Source organism: Sturnus vulgaris, chromosome 5 (genome assembly GCF_052056855.1).
Source record: "Sturnus vulgaris isolate bStuVul1 chromosome 5, bStuVul1.hap1, whole genome shotgun sequence".
NCBI classification, from domain to species: Eukaryota; Metazoa; Chordata; class Aves; order Passeriformes; family Sturnidae; genus Sturnus; species Sturnus vulgaris.
Genome location: NC_142247.1, coordinates 35,685,650 through 35,705,981, shown reverse-complemented (window position 1 = coordinate 35,705,981; position 20,332 = coordinate 35,685,650). Strand labels below are relative to the sequence as shown.

The 20,332-nt window shown below is 42.2% G+C and overlaps 1 long non-coding RNA gene across 2 annotated transcripts in view; it reads left to right on the top strand.

The window, feature by feature from the left end:
• LOC148223658 (uncharacterized) overlaps window positions 1-19,643 on the top strand; it is a 29,996-nt gene extending 10,353 nt beyond the window's left edge. For both annotated transcript variants that reach the window (XR_015804180.1, XR_015804181.1), the window contains 2 exons: window positions 1,121-1,255; window positions 17,551-19,643. This is a non-coding gene — a long non-coding RNA (uncharacterized LOC148223658). The remainder of the gene's footprint in view (window positions 1-1,120; window positions 1,256-17,550) is intronic.
• The last annotated feature ends 689 nt before the right edge of the window (window positions 19,644-20,332 follow it).

Below are 20,332 nucleotides of genomic sequence, written 5' to 3'. Positions count from 1 at the left end.
GCTGCCACAGGAGACTTGTAGCCCCATTAAAATCTTTTACTCCCCCTGAAGTCCTGAACTTTCTGGACTGAAAGAAATCTGTCTAATTGTCATGGGCAACTGATGGTGTGCAAAGGGTTTGAACTAACCAAAGAGTTACTAGGTGAGAGACAGCTCACATTAATGTTGGGGTGAGAGAAATGGAGGAGCTTAACCAAGTTTTTTTGCTGACAGACAAGGGATTTTTACATGGCACACTTCCATGCTCCTGGAGGGATTTCTGATAACACTCAAAGTTATGTCAGCTAGCTTAATACCTTTCCCTTCTAAGAAATATTTTTGCAATCGAACTTGTATGATATGAAGTCCTAATCATGGCATGGCTGTGCCTTGGAACTATGTGAGTCTTTGTAGAATACTCTTTCCCAGACCTCAACTTTCAGGAGCACAAATTGTGGTGTGTGTCCAAAACTGTTTGTCAGAGACAAGGCAGCAGGTCAAAGAGAGGGGGCCAAGGAGGGGAGAGCTTTTCCTACAGCTCTGTTGAATGTGAGGAGGAACCTACCTGACTAAACGACTATTGACTTGATTATGAAGAACATTATGGGGAAAGTGAAGCTGTACAAATATCCTCTATACATAGAAGAAAAAGCATAGACTGGAAATTTAAATTGTTAAAATACTTATGAATACAAGGTTCTTCAGTGTCAGCTCTCAGTTATGTGAGACACTCCAAATGATTTATTCCCCAGGGGATGTGGATGTCCTGCAGTCTTGTGAGCATTGCATGGTGTCTGGCACAAAGGAGCCTGAGGAAGGGGCTGCCTGTCAGGGCAGGGATTTCTTCTGATCAAAGTGGTCCAGGCAGAGAGCATTTGCCACTAGTCACTTGTAGTGGTTACAATGGGTGTCTGTAACTATTTTTCTGTTTGAGGAAAGCCACCATTCTAGTTACAAGTATAGCCAGTTCTCTTCTGGCCATGTCTGCAGCCTAACACATGTGCTCAAAGCTGAATGACATGATGATTTTGTGTTAAGGGGGTTTTAAAGAGGGAAATATTTTCTGACACTGCATTTTGAGACTATACCTCACAGCTCTCAAGAAAAAAAGGTTCACATCCCATTCTGGTCTTTTTTACAGGCACCTTCTGTGGTGACACTCCTGCTTGTCCCTTAAAATCTTGAGGTTCAGCAGTGACAGTGACCTTCCTTCAAAGGGCTGTGGCAGCCATGAAAGGTTTTCTCTCAACTTGCTCTATTCAGAAAACATCATCTGGTAAGTCTGTTAGGATATTGGTGTGAGGATGGAAATGTAGAGCTTAGAGTATGCCTGTTCTATTAAAAAAAATTAATCTGTCTGTTCTGAAGAGAAATAGCCATTAATAAGAAGAGATCTGTTTGAGATCTTGAGTATGAATGCATGAGTAGTGATCTATTTACTGTATTCAATTCCCAGTGTAAACCTGTAAAAATGAGATACTGCCTTAGCTGTTGCTCTCTGTCTGCCCCTTTGCACTCTGCTCTACAAAACCAGAACCCCTTGTCCCCCTGTTCAGTCTGTTAATGCTTCTATAATCTCTCTTCTGCTTCTTCCCCTAGTTAGGCATTAATACTGCCAGGTGCTGCTGTTACCGATGCTCACCTCCCCAGCCTCCACCTCTGCCACATGCTCAGGGACCCATGAAGTTAATTGGGCTCTGAGCTAAAGACAAAAGCAAACTTCCTTGACTCTCTTGTTTCCCAGGCAAGGGCGCAGCTGCTGACACGGGTGGGCAGTTTTCTCTGTGAAGAGCAGAGCTGCCTTGGCATCATTAAGCAAATTAATACTTTGATCCCTCAGATCAGAGAAACTTGGAGTTTGGAAAGATGTGTCCAGTCTGTCCCTTCTGTTTTGTGGAAGTAAGCTGTTTTGCCTTTCTAGCAATTTGAGCCATGTCTAATCTTCCTCTATCCCCCTTTCTTCTGTCTTACCTGTGTTCCTCTCTGCTGTGTGAATGAGAACATCTGCTTGGGCAACTGTCTTGGGCTTCAGAAGTAAAGCACAGCAGTTAAATTTCTTGTATTAAAATGCACCAGACTTACAGCACCATCAGCATAGATCTGTTTGCTTTTCCACGTGCACACGCACATTTCCAAGGTGAATTTCAAACCCTAGCTCTGAAAATTATGAGATACCTTCTCCATTCACATATGCCACTGTGCTTCTTTTGGCTGGGGTAGTTTTCTTCACTAGCTAGGAAGTAGTTAGTAAGGGGCAGTGTTTTGGATTTATGCTGAATAAGGTGTTGGTAACAGAGATGATTTTGTTGCTGCTGAGCAGGGCTTGCCCATACTCAAGGCCTTTTCTGCTTCTCACGCCTCCCCGCCTATGGGAAGTGTGAGAAGCAGGAGGGGACACAGCCAGGACAGCTGATCCTAACTGACCCAAGGGATATCCCACACCTTGTGGCATCATGCTCAGCATATAAAGCTGTGGGAAGGAGGAGGAAGTGGAGGAAATGTTTAGAGTGGTGATGGTTGTCTTCCCAAGTAGCTGTTACCCATGATGGAGTCCTGCTGTCCTGGGATGACTGAACACCTGCCTGGCCATGAGAAATAGTGAATTAATACCTTGTTTTACTTTGCTTGCATGCATGGCATTTGTTTTACCCATTAAACTGCCTTTATCTAAACCCAGAAGTTTTCTCACTTTTACTCTTCCAATTCTGTCCCTGATCCTGCTGGTAGGGAAGTGAGCAAGTGGCTGCATGGGGCTTGGTTGCCAGCTGGGGTTATGCCATGACAGCCACAAAGCAGCGCTGCTGTTATAAAAATGTTTATTTGCTGGATGTGCTTTGCCTTAAGCTACTGTCTGAGATCATTCCAAGATACTCTTCCGTGCTCTGATGTATGCAAAACTGCAGCAAGATAATTCAGTGCTCACCCCAGGCACTCCACATAGGTTTAGTCCTCATACCTCTGCAGTTTGCACTGCCACCTAATCGAGTACAGAAACATCCCTGAAGAATGACTGATTATTTAAATTTGGTTTTGGTTGTCTTGGGTTTGTTTAAAGCAGGTGCTTATTAGGAGGAGCGATTGGTCTGAGCATGGAACTGACCTCTGATTAATTAATAACCACTGTCTGGAACCTGACACTCTAAACAGGAAGTAGAAAAATAAACAGCTTAAGCCAACTGTGGTAACTTTTGCTTGAGAGCTTGGCTACTCTTATTAGATGGTTGTGCCTTTTCCTGGGGCACACAGAAGGCGTAGAGGGAGCCCACTGTAAATAGGTCAGTTCCCATGACATGACCCAGAGCGCTACCAAAAGAGGGGAAGCAGAGGCATGTGTTGTATTTTAATATTCTCAGTAGATTTCTCTGAACCAGCTCTACCAATGATAATATTTAAGTGGATTAATTTTGCTAAACTTTATTCCCCCCTCCAGATTCATCCTCTGCTTTACTAGTTTCTGAGGAAAGTAAATATTCTTCACTTCCAGTTTTGTTCCTTTCTTTTCTCATGCCTCTTTTGATCAGTGGAAGCTGGTGGGCATGCAATACAGGCTATTTATATACTGTTTAATTTGCTGTTGTTACTTGAGATGGTTGGAAACACTTTGGCAAACTAATTTTGGAAAATGAAGACTTACTGTAATGGAAACATTTTATGAACACCATTTTGGCTGAAAGAGTCAGGAAATTATTCTTACCTGTGGAACCTGGCTCCCTGAAAAATCTGTGTAGAGCTGTTTACACAGGACATGTTGCTAGGCTGTACACATCCTGCTAGCCTCCAAATAAGGGACATTTCCAAGCCATTTTGTCAATCTTGGTGAACAGATGGGCTTACTCTTTCCCACAGGTCTACATACATGCAGAGCTGCTCTCCAGCAGCTTAAACCTTCCTGTGCATCGTCCTGTGCTGCTGTAGCAGTGGTGGCAGCAGAGATGGAGTATGCACTTTGATGTGTACCTGGTAAATAATATTAGGCTGAGGTACTACAGGCCTCTGTTGAACCTTGGTCTCTGTTTTATGGGATTACCCAATGGTGGTGACACAGGTCTAGGATGTTTCATCGGGATCTGTGGATTTGATGTAGGCTCTGTCAGTGTTGGGGTCTGGTGGCTGAGAAGGTGAGAGACTGATTCACCTCTGGGCTCTCTGTGTTGATCATAATAGCAGCAAAATTTTAGAGTACAAGTTAAGGTTCTCTGTGAGCACAGCACAAAGAGTACTGGGACCTGACTGGTATTCCCAAAAGCGTCCCTGTGATGTCAGGTTGTAAGTGTTGAAGCATGAGTGTTGTTTGGCAGCAGATGTTAAAAGTGAAATTTTGACTCTTCCTGTTGTCTGAATTATGGGGGGATTTAAACAGAAAAAAAATATACTCGTTTTGCTTCTTTTTTGGCCAATGTCAGAGTAGTTCTGGGGAAAAAACCAAAAACATGTTGTCAAATGTGAAGGATGTCAACCCCTTGCTTGTGAAAGCTGTATGGACACACAGTGGTGGTTTTGGTGGGTTTCCCCCTGGAAGTGGCCTGGCACCCCTGGAGCTGCAGAAACTCATTGCATCAGGTACCATTTGGAGTCCTACCACATTCATTGTGGAGGGTTAATAATTATAATAACACTCTGACAAGGGGCCCAGTGCTTGTGTGTGATGCTAAGGGTGAAATGAACAGCAAGTCTTTGGGCAGGCTTGCTTCCTATTATCTGGTTAAAACACAGTGTGAGGGTCAGGAATGTGACTTTAAGGTATAAGTGTAGGCTAGACATAATCTAGAGAATAGCAAAGATCACCTATTCTACCTGTCTTCCCAACCTGTCAGAGCTGTGCTATGACATTAAAGTTAATGAGCCAGAAATGAGCAGGCATGTCCCTAGAGAGCTGTTCTTTTTTTTTTTTTCCCTCCATAAAGGCTGGTATGCACAGCACTAAAATAATATGCATCTCTGTGCTGGTAGTAAATTAATGTCTGAGATGGCAGGAGCTGAAATTTAAATAAAGCTTTAAAGTTGAACCCATTGTCTAAACCCCAGGATATTCTTGTCTTCTGTGGCATGTAATTTAGATTTTACATATATGTGTGTGTGTGTGTATAAAATGCCAAGATTGGACAGAGCTGAGAGAAGTTGCCCCTTTCAGTTTGCTGTGCACAACTTGGGGCAAGACTTGGGGGAAGGAAAGGAGAAGAACTGAAGACAAACATTAAGCAGAGGGAAATGTGATCTAAACAGAGCCAGTGCATGAGCACAGGGCGTGTGAATAAGGAGGCTGTAGAGCACATGGATTTCACCATATCCTCCTGGAAAATTCCACAGTTCTTCTAACAGCTCTCTAACTATATATGCACGGATGATGGGAGGCTTCTGCACCGAGCGAGTGATGTCCTGGGTCAAACTTGCCTGAGGAAAGTGTCTTCCCTCAAGTCCCCGGATCTATGTCTCTTTGGAGGGTCTTATCTCTCTTCTTCTTAAAAACAGCCTTCAAAATATGTTCAGTTTGACTGTGCTGTGGCCCCAAACAATGGGATTAGTAGAAAGCCTGTTCTGATTCATTAAAACAGTGCTCTCAGGCATCCAGCAAGTACAGCGAGGGAATGTATACATTATTAAAGCTGTCTCATCTGTTCTGCAGTGTTGATGTGGGATATTTGGTGGGATGGAGAGATGAGGCAGTGAGCTAAGAAGCAAGAAAAGCAGTGGGCTGACAGAAGTAAGAGCAGGAAAGCTGTACCTGGGGTTGATGGGAATTTGCTTTCCAACATAGGCAGATCTATGGCAAAAAGCTGCTTGCAGGTGGTGGGGATGAAGCAAACACTGCTGTGAGATGCTTAACAGGATGGGGAGAGACAGGAGCTGGCAGTAAGTATGGGTTACTCTGACATGGAAGAGTACCTGTGACTGATTGAGGGCAGTGACAGCTCAGCCTGGGAGCACTGCCAAGAGAGATTTCCCCTGCTCCCTAAATGCTGTCTGTAGTGTGTGAAATATTTTTTACCTGGAAGCCAGGCTGTCTCTTCTATTGGGAAGCTGGGAAACTTTGGTGAAGGCAAAGCCAAGACGGAGGCTAAGCAAAGAGCAATGAACTCAAGGGAGATGAGATCACTCTCAGGGTATATCAGTGCCCAGGGCTTCTGGCCCGTGTCACCCCTGCTGCTGCTCACCAGCATGGTCACATACCTCTATGTGCCAGTGTCTCCTTGGGGCACCTCAGTGTGTGGAGAAAAGGAACCTGTCCTCTCATCTGCAAATTGAAGAGCTGTACCACACCCTCCTTCAGCACAGCTCCTGACCCTCTGCCAGGAGATGTGGGATTCACGTGTTTGAGTGCAGCCAGCACTGAGCTGGTCTCTGTCCTGTCTGACCAGCCCCTGTGCCAAACTCTGTCCCTTTCCTTTTCCTTTTTTCGGGGAGACTCTTGGTGGCCACACATCTGTTTGTTTTGATAGGCATGACAAACTGGCCAGTATTGCTGTCTGGGGCTTCTGTATATTTTTCCTCAATGTTGTCATGTATACTGGGTAAATGTTTGTGAATCAGGTCACTTCCCTCCAAACCCTCCCTCTCTGGAAGTCCAGACTTGAGCACTCTGTTTCAGAAATCATCTTTTTACTACCCTAAACATTGTGATGCTGTAGAGCTCATATTTATTCAGTTCCTGAAAGGTGCCCAAGAAATAATATCCTTCAGCATCTGGGTGCATGGCTAGTGTCAAGTCCTGTACTTAAGTGGTGCTCATCTGTCGAAACAGAATTGATAGCTCTGTTCCTCTGGGATAACCTGATTTACCAGGGGGAAGTAGGTGCTGCAGAGGATCAGGGAGCTAAGATGGACTGCTCTGGCTGCTGTGTTATCTTGCTGGAAAGGAAGTGATCTGGAACTCCGTGTGCTGGCTTATCCATTGTAAATATGCCTCCAGGTTTCAGGGAGATTTATCTATGCCAAGCTCTCAGTCTTGTCTCTCACATTAGGGAGGCCATACTGACACAATTCCAGCTGCAAACGGTTGTTTTGTCCCTGTTTTAAGTGAAAGGGTTTAGATTTACCTTCTTGGGGGAAGGAGGGGTGGTGTCTGACTCAAAGTTTCCTGTGAACTGGTAGCTAAAAACTAGACTTGGAAGTGAAGTGTATTTGTGAAGAAGGATTTTAATGCTCAGTCCCATCTGTCTGTATTGATGAATTACAAGCCAGGAAACCTCTTCCTGCATCCATCTCCTCTGGTTTCAGCACTACTGTGCACTACATCCACATCCATTCTTTAAACAGAAGATCTTTTCCATCCCTGTGTTGCTTATCATATTCCATGTAAATACTGAAATACAAACATAGGAGTATATGTGATGAAGCAATGTGATGTCATGCAACCAAGTGAACCTGCTGCTAAATGGCTGAAGAATTTCAGCCTGCCCTTACACCAGGTCATTCTAGTGCAATGGTTAAAAGGTCATATGGCTAACATTTGATTTATTAGATGTACCAAATACTAGTGTCTTTGTTACTTAGAAGAAACCTTTCTTTCTCCTATCCTCATCTTATACCACTTTTGGAAGGAAAACCTCATATTCTAGTACTTTCTAGCTCACTATTCTAACACAACTCAGAAAACATCAGTCAATCCTTACCAAAACAATAGTTCCCCTGAACTAGCAGAGCTGTAAATTGCAGTATTTTGTCAGGCTTCTGTTGCTGATGACTGACTTGTCGTGTTATAACCAACTTTAAAAAACTGCTCTGCCATCATGACAACAAATGTGTTGGGGTTTTGGCTTAGAGATGTGATTTCCCCAATGTGTCTTCAGCTGTGCAAATAGAGCAGCTTAGTGTTTGTAATTTAGTGCTGAATCACAGACCAGGGAAGCTTCCCGTTGATAAAATGTGTGTGGCATTAGGGAAATAACATCCTGACTGAAACCTTACAAGAAGTGGGGGCAGGAGGTGTTACCATTCCTGCTCCTGGTGGCAAGGAGCTAGGCAGAAGGAAACGTGGTCTCAGGGCTCCTGATGTGCCAGTCAACACTTCTTGCATCTGGAAAGAGAATGTACTTCCCAGTGGAGTGACAGCTTCATCCTAGACATGTTCCTCCCCATGCCTTGGGAGATGGACAGAGCTGCAGGGTGAAACCAGGCTCTCAGACATGCTTGTGGTAACAGGACCCCCTGGCCTTCCACAGGGGACACTTTACCTTAAATTTCACTGGAGGAAGAGGATTAGGAAACCTTCTGGCAAAGCTGAAGGACAGCAATTAATACTCCTCTGAACATTTTTTCTTTTCTGACCTAGTGATGGGCAGCCAGGTGAGAGGGGTGTAACTACTGACCTGCTAAGGAAAGTGTCATCGTATAAAATAATTTGGACTTCCAATGCGGAGCTAGAATTGAAATGCATGTAGGGTATCTGCTGTTTATTTTGTCCCTGAAGATCTGTTGCATGGTCTCCTTTTGGATCATCTGTTTGATACAGAGGCACTTGGTAAGAGAAGAATCACACACAGTCCAGGGTGAGGTACGGCCCTTTGGGCAGAGGAGTTTTCCCTCTCCACCTTTTTTACAAGTGAGTCTGGCTCTTATATTCTAAATATACCCCTGAGGGAAAGGGAACAGCAGACCCGAGAATTATTTACATCATTTGAAGGGAGATGCACTGCAATACTGAGGAAGGAGGCATAGATGTTGGGGGAAAGAAGAATTGCATAATTTAAGTGTGACAAGTAATTCCCATTAGTGTGGACTCTAATGAGCTCTTTTCTCTAGTTCTAGACGTGTTTGAAGCAAGGGTAAATCATAAATTAATCTGCACAGCATTGCTTCTTTTTTTTCAGAACAGCTTTTTGCTGCAGGACAGCAGCTTTACCACACTGCAAATGTTGTTCCTGATTCATCTCCCAGAGCACTGATGATTTTTGGCTTAAAGAGGACACAGTAAGTGTTTATTGCACCAGCTGTAATTCTTGTAATGCCATGTGACTGTAGTGTCAATGCAGAAATTCAAAATCAGAAGGTTCTCCTGACTACCAAATCCTCCACCAGCCCAAGCTGCAGTTCAAGCTCGCCTGGCTTTCTGGGCCCATGGGCTCTGGAGGTTGCACACTAAAGTTGTGAGGGAGAAGAAGAGCTTCTTCCTGGCAATAATTAGATTTACTTGAATGCTGTGTGTGACTTTTTATGGTGTAAGAAATGGGATTATGAAATCCCAAGTAGACTTCTCGTCACAATTTCTCAAGTAGCCATCCTGATGCTGCCAGAAATGCCCTTCTCTTTGCAGTTACTGCACCAAGTTGGTAGTCCTATCAAAGAGGGAATTTCTGCTTAATTGTAATGGAGATATTCTCCTGATTAATTTTTCTCTCTTTGTGGATATTTTTTCTCTTTGCTTAAAAGTAGCTTAGCAAGAAACTACAAGCTACTGGTTTTGTAAGCAGGGGTTTTTAAAATTTTAGCTAGTGCTGGATTAAGATGAGTGGTGTGAAATTTTGATTATTTTTTCCCCTAGAATATCTTGTGCTTAATATTGGGACTCTTATTTCTTCCTTTTTATGCTTTAAGTAGCCTATCACATCTGTATGTGGACCGAGAGGCCTTCAAGAAGAATCTGTAGCACTGGCATAGCTAAAATCTTACAAACTCAAAAGCAGATCAATATAGTAAAATAGCCTGTGCTGGCTAGAAACTGTGTTTTAGCATCTACATTTCCTTGCAAGGGTCAGTTCTTTGTATGTATGGTTTTTTTGGATGCAGAATGAATGCTGTCACACACCAACAAGGATCAGTTGCTATTTCCTTCTCAAAACCCATACGGGGTTTGATCTATGCTGGCTGCAGTCTTTGCTCTCCCTTAATTTAGTGGCACTGTTTATGTAATTGCAGCTTTTCTAATTAAAGTGCATGAGTACAAGCTGAAGGTTTGACACAGGCAGCCAAAGTTTTTAATTGCCTTTAGCTCATTTCTAGCTGTGGCACATCTCTTTGAATGCAGCTGACTCATGGGAAAGCTTGGGAGAGAAAAGATACCCTTTTTATTTATGCTTTTTCTCTTGCAAAATTGCTCTGTGAATTTTTATCACCTAATGGTTTCTCTGACACCTTTTAAAACTGTTCAGCTTCTCACCAAGAGACTATTTTATATGAGACTTGGGCCAGTAAACCATTTCTGTGATCTGGGAAGTGCTATGCTTCCTTCACAGAGCAATCCATTTTGAAATTAGCTGGATCTGCCTGCTCAAGAGGAACTCACAGTTGCTAGGTTGCTAGTCCTGAATGGACCTATTAAATGCCATATTTCTGTAAAAAAACCAGCAAAAATCTATTGCTGACTAGCAGGTCCTGAAATTCATGCACGTCAAGGGTAGCATAAATAATTTCAGCGTGTAGTTTTGGAGACAGTAGTGGTTTCTGGCTTAGTAAATAGTAACTTACATCCAGTCTATTGAAAAAGTTGATTATATAAGATAGAAATCAGCTGGGGCTCCAGCAGAGCTGGGAGCAACAGACTGCTCTTCCATTCAAAATGCCTTTAAAAATTCAAAGCACTTAGTGATACAGATGTTAATTGACTTACCCTGTCCTAAGCTATGTCCAGCCTTGTTTTGCTTCTCCCAGGTGGTTCCAAAGCACAGCTAGATTGAAGCTCCAACTCTTTTCACTTCCTTGTCTAAGTCGTCTTACAGAAATGCTGTCACCCTGTATTGCTGCCATTTATGTACAAGGGTGGTGGGTCATTGCTGCTGCCTCTGACCAGCCAGGTGGAGTTGTGCCAGATTTAAGGACTTTGAAATTGAGTCTGGAAATCAGTCTATTATGGGTAGGTGTCTGCTCACTACAGCAAATTATGATGGCAGGGTCCTGGCCCAAATTCCTTTGTAGATGTCCCTCTCCTCTCCCAGCAGTGCTCAGGCAATACAGCTCCTGTGAAAAGCCTGAGGAGCTCCTTACTCTATCCCTCCCTTCTCTAGCTCGGGTAGAATTCAGTGCATTCTTTTCTTCCGAGGTAAAAGCATGAAAGTTAGCAAAAGTACATGCTTTATTCTGCTCCTCCCTTATAACTCCTGGGAGATCTGCTCACAGGTGACCTGGCTGGAAATATTCTGGCCCACTACCAGTGAGAAATCTGGGGACTGATAGAGGTCTGCTTTGTCCATGAGAGCCTTTCTAAATGGTGAGGCAGAAGGAAGAATGCACTCATCCAGCTTGCAAGAGGGAAAGCAGAGATGGTAACTTTTCAAAAGATACAACAGACTCAGTTAAACCATATATTTCTCAGACTAGAAAACTATGATTTAGTTGCTTGAGGGTTTTTCTTGTCTGCCTCTCTTTTTACTAAGCACATCTTTCTTTATTCCTGACCTGTGACAGCTGAAAGAGTTTTCCTGGGAGAGAGGAGTATGGGCATGCATGTGGTGAGGAGCTGGGGAATAGCTGTTGTGTCAGTCTGTTGTGTGGAGGATGCTGGACAGTTTAGGTTCAGTCTGAGCACTCTTGTCTTGTGGTCTCCACGTGAGGCTGTGAAGCCAAGCAGGTCCCTGCATATTTTATTTTTCCCATCAGCTATTCCATCCCACTTGACCAAAGGCAAGTGAGCTGCAGGTTTTCCTAAAGTTGAGATTTTATTTCCCAGAGTTACAAGCAATAGCAGAGACTGCTTAGGGGCAAATGCTACATTGCTAATGTATGTGGCAGGCTGCCCACCTCACTGTGTGTGAGGAAAACCTTATCAGTCCTTGCTGCCCCTTGCCTGCTCTTGCTGCACAGTTTCCAGCTGAAATCTGTGCCTTGCTTCCAGGTGCTGCTGGCTGTTGGGAGAATCTGTGAGGTGCAGAAAGAAAAATCAGTCATAGAATGGTTTGGAGACATTGAAGCTCCATCTTGTTCCACCCCCTCTGCCATGGGCAGGGACACCTTCCATTAGACCAGGTTGCTAGAAACCCTATCCAGCCTGGCCTGGAACACTTCCAAGGATGGGCAATCCACAGCATCCCTGGGCAGCCTATGCCAGTGCCTCAACACCCTCTCAGTAAATGTGCTTTTATGGCTGGTGGCATGGTGTTCTGCAAACTTAGACATCTGCTTTCCCTCTTTAGGGCAGCTTCAGTCCTAAGCAGTGCCTGGTTTATTATGTGCTTGTTTATTGCAGTGGTGTTTACACCTCAGTCTTTTGGCTGTGTTTGGGCAGTCACAGATGCTCGGCACATTGGATCACAGCCCTAATTTTGAATGTGCATGCTTTCAGGTGTGCCCTTAACTAAGAAATGCTTCAGCTCAGGTTACTAATGTTTGTCTTCGAGCTTCCCGTAACTGTTTCCTCACTTTGCTCCTCTGCTGCCACCACGTGGGCCCATCTCGGTGTTCATTTAAGGTTTGTATTAATCTTTCAGAAGAATACCCTCCATCCTTGATTGGGCTGCAGTTTTCACCTGTGCACAACATGTTTCTTCATTCGCCGTGAAACTCAGCATGGGGGAATCTGGTGCATTAAAATGACAAAATAAGGAGAGAGAATCTCTATCATGTTTTTCTTTCCCATCCTTCTATCGATAGACTTGCAGAAGGTGTACATTTTTCACTTCTAGAAAAGGTTATGTAGAAGTAACTAAGTCTGCATGACAAGTTACAAACCTCAGAAATTTCAAAGACATCTCAATCAAAAGCCAGGCTCAAGCCTTAGGAAAATTTTTCCAAAGGGCTGTTCCATGACACTGAGGGCTGGTTGAGGGGCTTTTATGTGCCATACTTTCAGCTCTGAAAATTGCACTTGGAACTCAACACCATTTATGCATTTCTCTAAATACTGTTTTGAGAGCAGAACTCTATTAAAACTACCAAAATGGAATTCCGGAGTGGAAAAGGGACTATTGGAGATGTCTGGTGCAGCTTGTGCAGTTTCATGACAGAACAGCTTTGGAGCAGCAGTGTGACCTGGATCCTGTTGGCCTTGAGGCTTAATCAGGCCAGAGCCAAGTGGATAACTATATTTGAAACTGGACACAGACAAGGATGATCTAATTTTAGACTGAACTAAAACTTATTTTCCTGCATTTGTCCATCAATAACTTTCAAATTATTGTTTCATCAGTACACAAAACATTTATAATCTGCTGCTTTATAAAAAAGCAACATATAGATGCAATTCTGTTAGAAGTGATACATTATGCTGGAGCAGGCCCTGCAGGTTTAGCTTTTGTGAGGTTGATTTTTATCAGTGTTGTACATTAGCAAACCTCTCATGAGGTCCTCACTTTGCCAAATGATTTGGCTTCAGAACAGTACTCTTTCCCTCTGCCATCAGATGTTGAAAGCAGTGAAAATTTGGAGTGAGGGGCTGATCTTCTCCCCTCTCCCCTTTCAGTCCAGGAATAGTTGCTGGAAGTAAACACCCGAGAGTGCTTTCTTTGCATCAGAGAAAGTCCTGGTGAGTGCTTGGGGCACATTTGGTCATTTTACAGTCTTGTTAAGGGGAAGAAAGTTTAAACGAAACACAGACTTTAATGCAACAAATGAAGCTCTAGGTGTATGGAAAACTGTTCTGAGTCTAGTTTTCCAGAGGTTAGCTGCCAGGACAGATTACAGCTGGATTCAGTCCTTGACATTAGCTACATAGCAGGATGTTCAGTGTGGTTACAATATCTAAAAGAATAACTAAATATCGTGTGGTTTTATCTGTTACAATAGCTCTGACAGAAGTTTAGCCCCAGGGCTGTGAAGTCCTGGTGCCTATATGATAGAGAATTGCTGTTCAGCCTCAGAGAATCAAGAATGACTTTCCATTTTCTCTCTTTTCTCCCTCTACTGGCCGACTGAATAAGATCAGAAAGCATTCAGAGCTTTCCTTTGGTCTTCAGAAACATCCTAATCTCTAGAATTCATCCAAACTTTCAGCTTTGACTCATCTTGAAGGTAGAATTAAATGAGCCAAAACAGCTGCATCAAAGACCTACACAAGGTGGTACACAACGTGCTGTTCTGGGGCTAACTTTGGTTTCAACCTTTGTCTAGCAACTGTCCCAGGAATATTCTGAAAAACTCGATGTCCATCAGTGCCTTAGACTGAGATTACCTGAGAGTGGGTCTGGGACATCTGTCTGCCTGGGGCCAGGCTGACCATCATCACCCTGGCACTGCAGGACCACCAAGGTGTGAAGCTCCTCTGGAAGTCTCCAGTGCAACCCCTGCTCAGGGCAGGGTCACCTGAAGCAGCTTTTAAAGGGCTGTTTCTAGTGAGGTTTTGAATATTTCCAAGATGGGGACTCCACAACTCTGGGCTTCCTGTTCCAGTGTCTGGCCACTATTGTGGTAAAAAAGCTTTTACTTTTGTTTCATTGGCCTTTCCTATGTTTGTACCCATTGCTTCTCATCCTTTCAGTCTTATGTGCCAAAGGAAAACCTCACAAATACTTCACAAATAAAGTATTGGTGTCAAATGTTTTTGAAACCCGGAGTTTTAGCCTTTTCCTTCTAAATTGCCTACTTTATGTTTTCTGAGAAGCAATATCTGATTATAAAATTAGATGATATAGCAGCAAACACTTTTAAAAAGTCTGCTTGTTCTGAAAGAAAGCCTGTCCAGTTGCATTAAGAGAAATATGAGCCTCTTAAAACTGCTCACCCCTCAGACAGAAGGAAGCTATATTCTATTCCACCTTAGACAATTTAGAGCAGCCATTTCAAAAACAGCCTTTAGCATCCTGAAAGCAAACATGCTTTCAACAAAGCTAAAAAAAAAAAAAAAAGCATGAGAGTAAAAAAATATATTTTCTTAAAACAGCTGGTGAATTAACACTGGACTAGTGTTAAATTTTGTTATCTTTTTGACTACTGGCACCTCAATGCAAGTCTCTCTTGGACTGTGGGGGATAATTTGGAACAGTCCTGCTTTAGATTTAGTACACTTTTTATACTGACACTGAGAAAAGCCATCTTTAACTATTTCTTTCACCCTCAGGAGGGCATTTTGTCTTTCTTCCCAGCTTCCTGGAAGTTTTTAGTCTGCAGCAGAGGAAATATTTCACAGCTTTTCTTATGAGAGACTCAGAAGTATCCTATGTATTGTGCTAAGATGAAATCCTCTGTCTTGCGAGTTTGCTCCACTACTGAAAACAGTTTTGGGGTTGTTACCCCCAAATACCTTTGTCAATATTTTACACGGTGATTCTAATATAGCACTTAGTAGTCTCTCCCTCTCCTTCTCACCAAACTACAATTTTTCACAGGACAATAGCCCTGCCTCCAAAGATCACAGGAAATCCCGTGTATGAAGTAGGAATATCCCATCCAGGCTACACAACTGTTTGGGACTGGCTTAATTTTCACCATCACTGTACTTGTTGCTCTGAGGTATTTTTAAAATTTCTGCAGAGGTTTGTGGAGGCATAGTTCAATCATCCCTTTGCCAAAATAAGAATTAAATATCTTAGTTCTGATCTGAAATGTTTGCAGTGAAGTCCTGCCAGTAGGATAATCAGTCAGAAGAATATAATGTGGATATTCATAAGCAGTGATAACAAATTTGTTGGCCTTTTTTCCTGGTCAAGTATGAAATGTAACTGCAATGTAACAGCAGTGCAGAGGCCCCCTGAAACACTGCTTATTCTGCAATGCCTGTTGTGGCTTCAGAAAGTTGAATCCTTTGGAAACTTTCTGCAGAAAAAGGAGTACAAAGGATTTTAAGATGAAGCAATATCTGTGAGATGATGTGATGAAAAATGCTGAAGTTCTATACAAAACTTTCAAGTTCATTTCTTCATCCATTAGATGATGAGCTCAGAAATTATGGATTGCCATGTTAAACATTGGAAAGTAATCTCTGGAAAACTAAACAAAATCTACATCTGTTTCTTACCTATACAATAGAATATCAAATACTGTGTTTTTCAGTCATAGGGCTGGTGTGGTTCCCTTGCGCTGGCTTCCCAAGAGATCCAAAGGTATAATGAACTGTCCTGGAAAAGCAGATTTGGCATTTTATTGGAATACCCCGGTGCAAAGTCTGGAACACCAGATTTTGCTGGGAAGAGTGATGAAAACCTCCCTATTTCTGGAAAGCATTGCACTAGAGTGTTGCAGCCATGGGAAATACACAATCTCCCATGTGTGGGACTTATGAAGTCATTCCAATCAGCTCAGCAGTAACTCTGCCTTCTTTCTGTTTCTAAAGGTGTGGCCTTCTGAGTCAAGCAAACCTGATTTGTAGTTCTTTGGAGTAGAAATTCTTTGCTTTCCCAGTCCCCACCCTACTGTCCATCCACTTGAGAACTGTGGTGAGAGAGGCTGTCATTGAAGACAGGTTAAAAAGTTGTTCAGTACCTCAGCCTTCTCCTGATCTATTGATACCAGTTTTCCAGTGTTGCATACAGCTAAAACCTTATAAAAGAAAGGCCTTATGAAATCAGCTTGTTCAGCTGAATTAACAGCTAGCCTGATGGGTTCCCATGAGAAATGAATTCTAAGAATGAAAATCTGTTTGCCTAACAATCTATTCCTGTGAGAAAAACAGGTTCCACCTGCAGAAACAAGAATTCTATCCCATGAGAATCCACAAAGAAAAAATGTAAACACCTGTGCAAAGAGAGAGTCTTAGCATGTACACGCACAAACACATTCTAACCAATGAATTGAGTGACAAGAGTGTTACTAACCAATTTGAGTTAAACATGAGGTCTTTGTTTAAAAGTGGGCTGTAACATTAAAGTGGGACATTTTGCTGCTGGAACTTTGAAGTGTTGTGCCCATTGTTATTAGCTGTTATTGTTAAATCTGGTGGCCGGCTGATGCCATAGCAAACAGCACCCTGTGCAATGAGCCGAACCAGCTTACAGGACTCAGCTGCAAATACAAAGCTGTGGAAGAGACACGGCTGTGGACAGCACACGATCACAAAAAGTGAAAAAACTCCCGGGAACAGAGTGCACCCGGCGGGTGGGCACTCCAAAATAGGAGTATTGGTCTAATACCAATACCCAACTGTGATGGACAAAAGACTCTCTAACAATTTAAAGTCAGGAAGTGTATGTTTATTCAGCGCTGGGCAGAGCGTGAGGTAACCCTTCAATATGCACTGCAAAGTTGCAGGTGATCACAGAGTCTATTTATTGACAATAGCTTAAAACAAATGCATATTCATAATTACAGTACCTTCCATTCTCCACTTCCTATGGTAATTAGCTTGAATAGCTATTAAGCATGCGTGGCTGGCTTTTTGAATTATGTCTGGGGTCGTTTTTGTGGGGAGGGGTGTCCTAAAAGGAGGAAGTAAGGTGAGTCTTCCTCGCCCTGAACTCTTGATCTTTTTTATCAATGACAATACATATGGCTTCTGGGGAAAGTCCAATTTTTCGAAGAATAAGTTTCTGGTTGCACTGTTCATGTTTCTTTGGATTTGCTTACTAGTTTCATCTTTTCCCATTGCAAGCACAGCTGAGCAAACATAAAATGACAGGCAATCAATTATTTAAGTTTCAGATAACTATCTCAAGCCCGGTTTTCTTCTAACTAACTTTTAATTATTTTCAGCAAGGCCTATCTATCCATTTGCTTTTTTATTAATTCTAGTAAATAACAAACTTTTAACTAAAATCCTAATTTTTCTAAGATTAGCGTTTCAGAACCATGAAACATAGACAGCAATCCTGAACCATGGGAAGATGCAACCATTGCTAATTGCAGGGAGACAGTGGCCAAAAAGAGTAGTGAAAAATACACCGTGGGAGACTTGTGACATGGAACAGCACGCACGTGAACGGACATGCATGGAAGGGCACGGTTGCAGGAGGGAAGTCCAAACTGTGACTTTAAAGAGGTAAAATACTGGGGAAAATGGGAGCGTGGATTTCTATTGAGGCAGTTGCTATCGTAAATATATGGATACTTATGTTGGGCGTATGGTATCGTATTGGCTTCCCCCATGTGTCATGGGCTCCTCTCTTGGAGTCAATCCCTTCCAGGGTGTCCAGCCCTACACAGAGAGAGGAAAACTCTCCTCAGGGCTCCCGCCAGCTTCTCCAGCCACTCTGGATTCAGGGATCTGAACTCAAACTCCCTTTCCTACCATGTTCCAGCATGCCAGAGGCTGTTCACCTTGGAGACATATTGTGGATATGGGTACACTCCAGCACGAGCCATGATACTCCATTTTCCGGAATGCCTTAAAAGACATATTGAAATGCTTTTTTAAAGTTGACCTTGCGTTTTTTGTTCAAATTTTCTGTACCTTTTTGTGATAATAGAGTCAGAATTTAAGTTTTGTTGTATCCAGAACTTTTAAAGATATTTATTTATAGCTCTGTTTTAATTTAATGAGACTTCAGTGTTGATAAGGTTAAGCAAAGTTAAACTTCCGTGTTTTTTAGATCTGGGTAATGTTATGTTCTAGTATTTTGAAATCCTGTTAATTAAGGCTGAGTTCTAGTAAATTAATTTTGTTAAAATATGCTTGTCTAAATTGCAAGATATAGTTATTTTCTTCTAGTGATAAGACAGATCTGACTGAAACAGCTGCGATGAAATGTTGATAAATACCTGCTTATGGATATAAGAAGATACAGTTTGTTAAACCCTTGATTTCCTTGCAGGTTCAACAGGTGTCAATGCTTTGAAATAGTTATTTAGTTGACATATCATAATATGACAATAATAGTTTATTATGATCTCTGCCGTATTATCTTCTATAGATAACACAGAGGAGTGAGTAATGGTTCAAGATTATAGATGTTATTGATTGTGAGATGTTTGGTGCTTTCTTTTTTTTATCTCATAATGTGACTTCACTGATTGTTTAATATGAATTATTTGTAAGATATTATTGCTTTACTTACAGACGGTTATTTCATAAACTTTAATGTAAGTTTGTGTAATTATCTACAAGATGTGTCATTTTGGGACCTCTTCTTTTGTTCTCTAGCTGCAGATGCATCTCCTTGAACAGGCTCTGTAGCTGTTCCCTGTGTTGGAATCCTGAAGCCTGGCAGTTTTAAACTTTCTGTGCTTTCTGACACTGACCCTCAGAAGAGCACTGCTTTTGACTTGAGGCATTGGAGAAGCCTTCCAAATTCGAGTGATATAGTTAGAATCACTGGTGTGTAATTAAAATAGAAGTGCGTAATTTCACTTGGTGAAGGGTTTTGAATTTGGGGTTTTAGAATGCAATAATAGGTATGGGACAAGGTGGATGTTCTTGGATGTTGTCTCTCTTCCTTCTTGTTCCTTCTTCATGATTTCAGGTAGTAGTTTTTGGTTAGATAGTACTGCAGTGTGGGTCCCAGGTGTTTGGTTATGGTGTCAAAAGTATAAATAATATACATGTTAGCTTTTAATTGAATAGTTAAGCTTTAAAAGACCTTGTAAGTAGCTACATTTACTTCCATTTTCTCATTCTTAGCTTGATAGCTAGAAGTGCTGAAGAACTCCCTGTACTTCAGGTGAGAGTAATAAACAACCATGTCCAAACAAAAAAAAATCTGTCTCTAGAGCATTCAATCCTGACTCTAAGTGAAAGCAGAAAAAAGAAAGCTAACCACTTTCACCCTGCACTGACTTTTTTCAGTCTTTAGTCCCTTCTCTTGTTTCAGCATGTTTGTTATGGCTTGATCCAGTACAGTTTCATGATTTTTATGTATTTTCAGACTTCCAGGAAAAGATATCAGAGCTTTGTCAAAAGCCTCATCCAAGATGATGGTCTTGTGGTCCTTGTGAGAGAGGAGGAAGCACAGGATGCAGACGCAGTCCTGATAGTGGTCACATGACTGAGGCCAAAAATGGTAGCAAGCATCAGCAGTTTATTATCCTTTGGTAAAGGTTTCATACCTTTTTTCTGTGAAATGCTACAGCCAGCACCTCACAACACCATGACCAACTTAACTTTTTGATATCACACATCCTTATTAAACACAGCTGCCACCTATTAAGGGCAAGGCTACTTCTACTTTTTGGTAATCGGATGCAATCTCAGTCATGCTCACAGAATGACTCCAGCAGTTTGCTGTGTTTGGGGCATTTCCTAACTGCTATTATTTGGAAACTTTTTTTAAAGATATGTAAGGGAGACACTTCCAAGTAAGGCCTGGGCTCTGGCCAAGCCCTGGATCTACCTGGTTGGGAAATTTGCTGAAAAAGCCAGGTGTTTTCTGCATCAAAACTATGTTCAAGTCACTTTGACTTGGCGATTTGAATTTATGACAGCTGGACCCACTTTTAACTTGGAAACCTTTCCCGGGAACAGTTATCCATGTCTTCACTGAAAATGAGGTTTGCCAGGTGTTGCAGACTCAGGGTGATAGTACAGTATTTTAAGGGATTGATAATGCCTTGTTTTCAATTTCATATGTGCTACATATATTATTTAACTTATTCCTGCCTAATCTAAGCTTGTTGTTTTACTAAA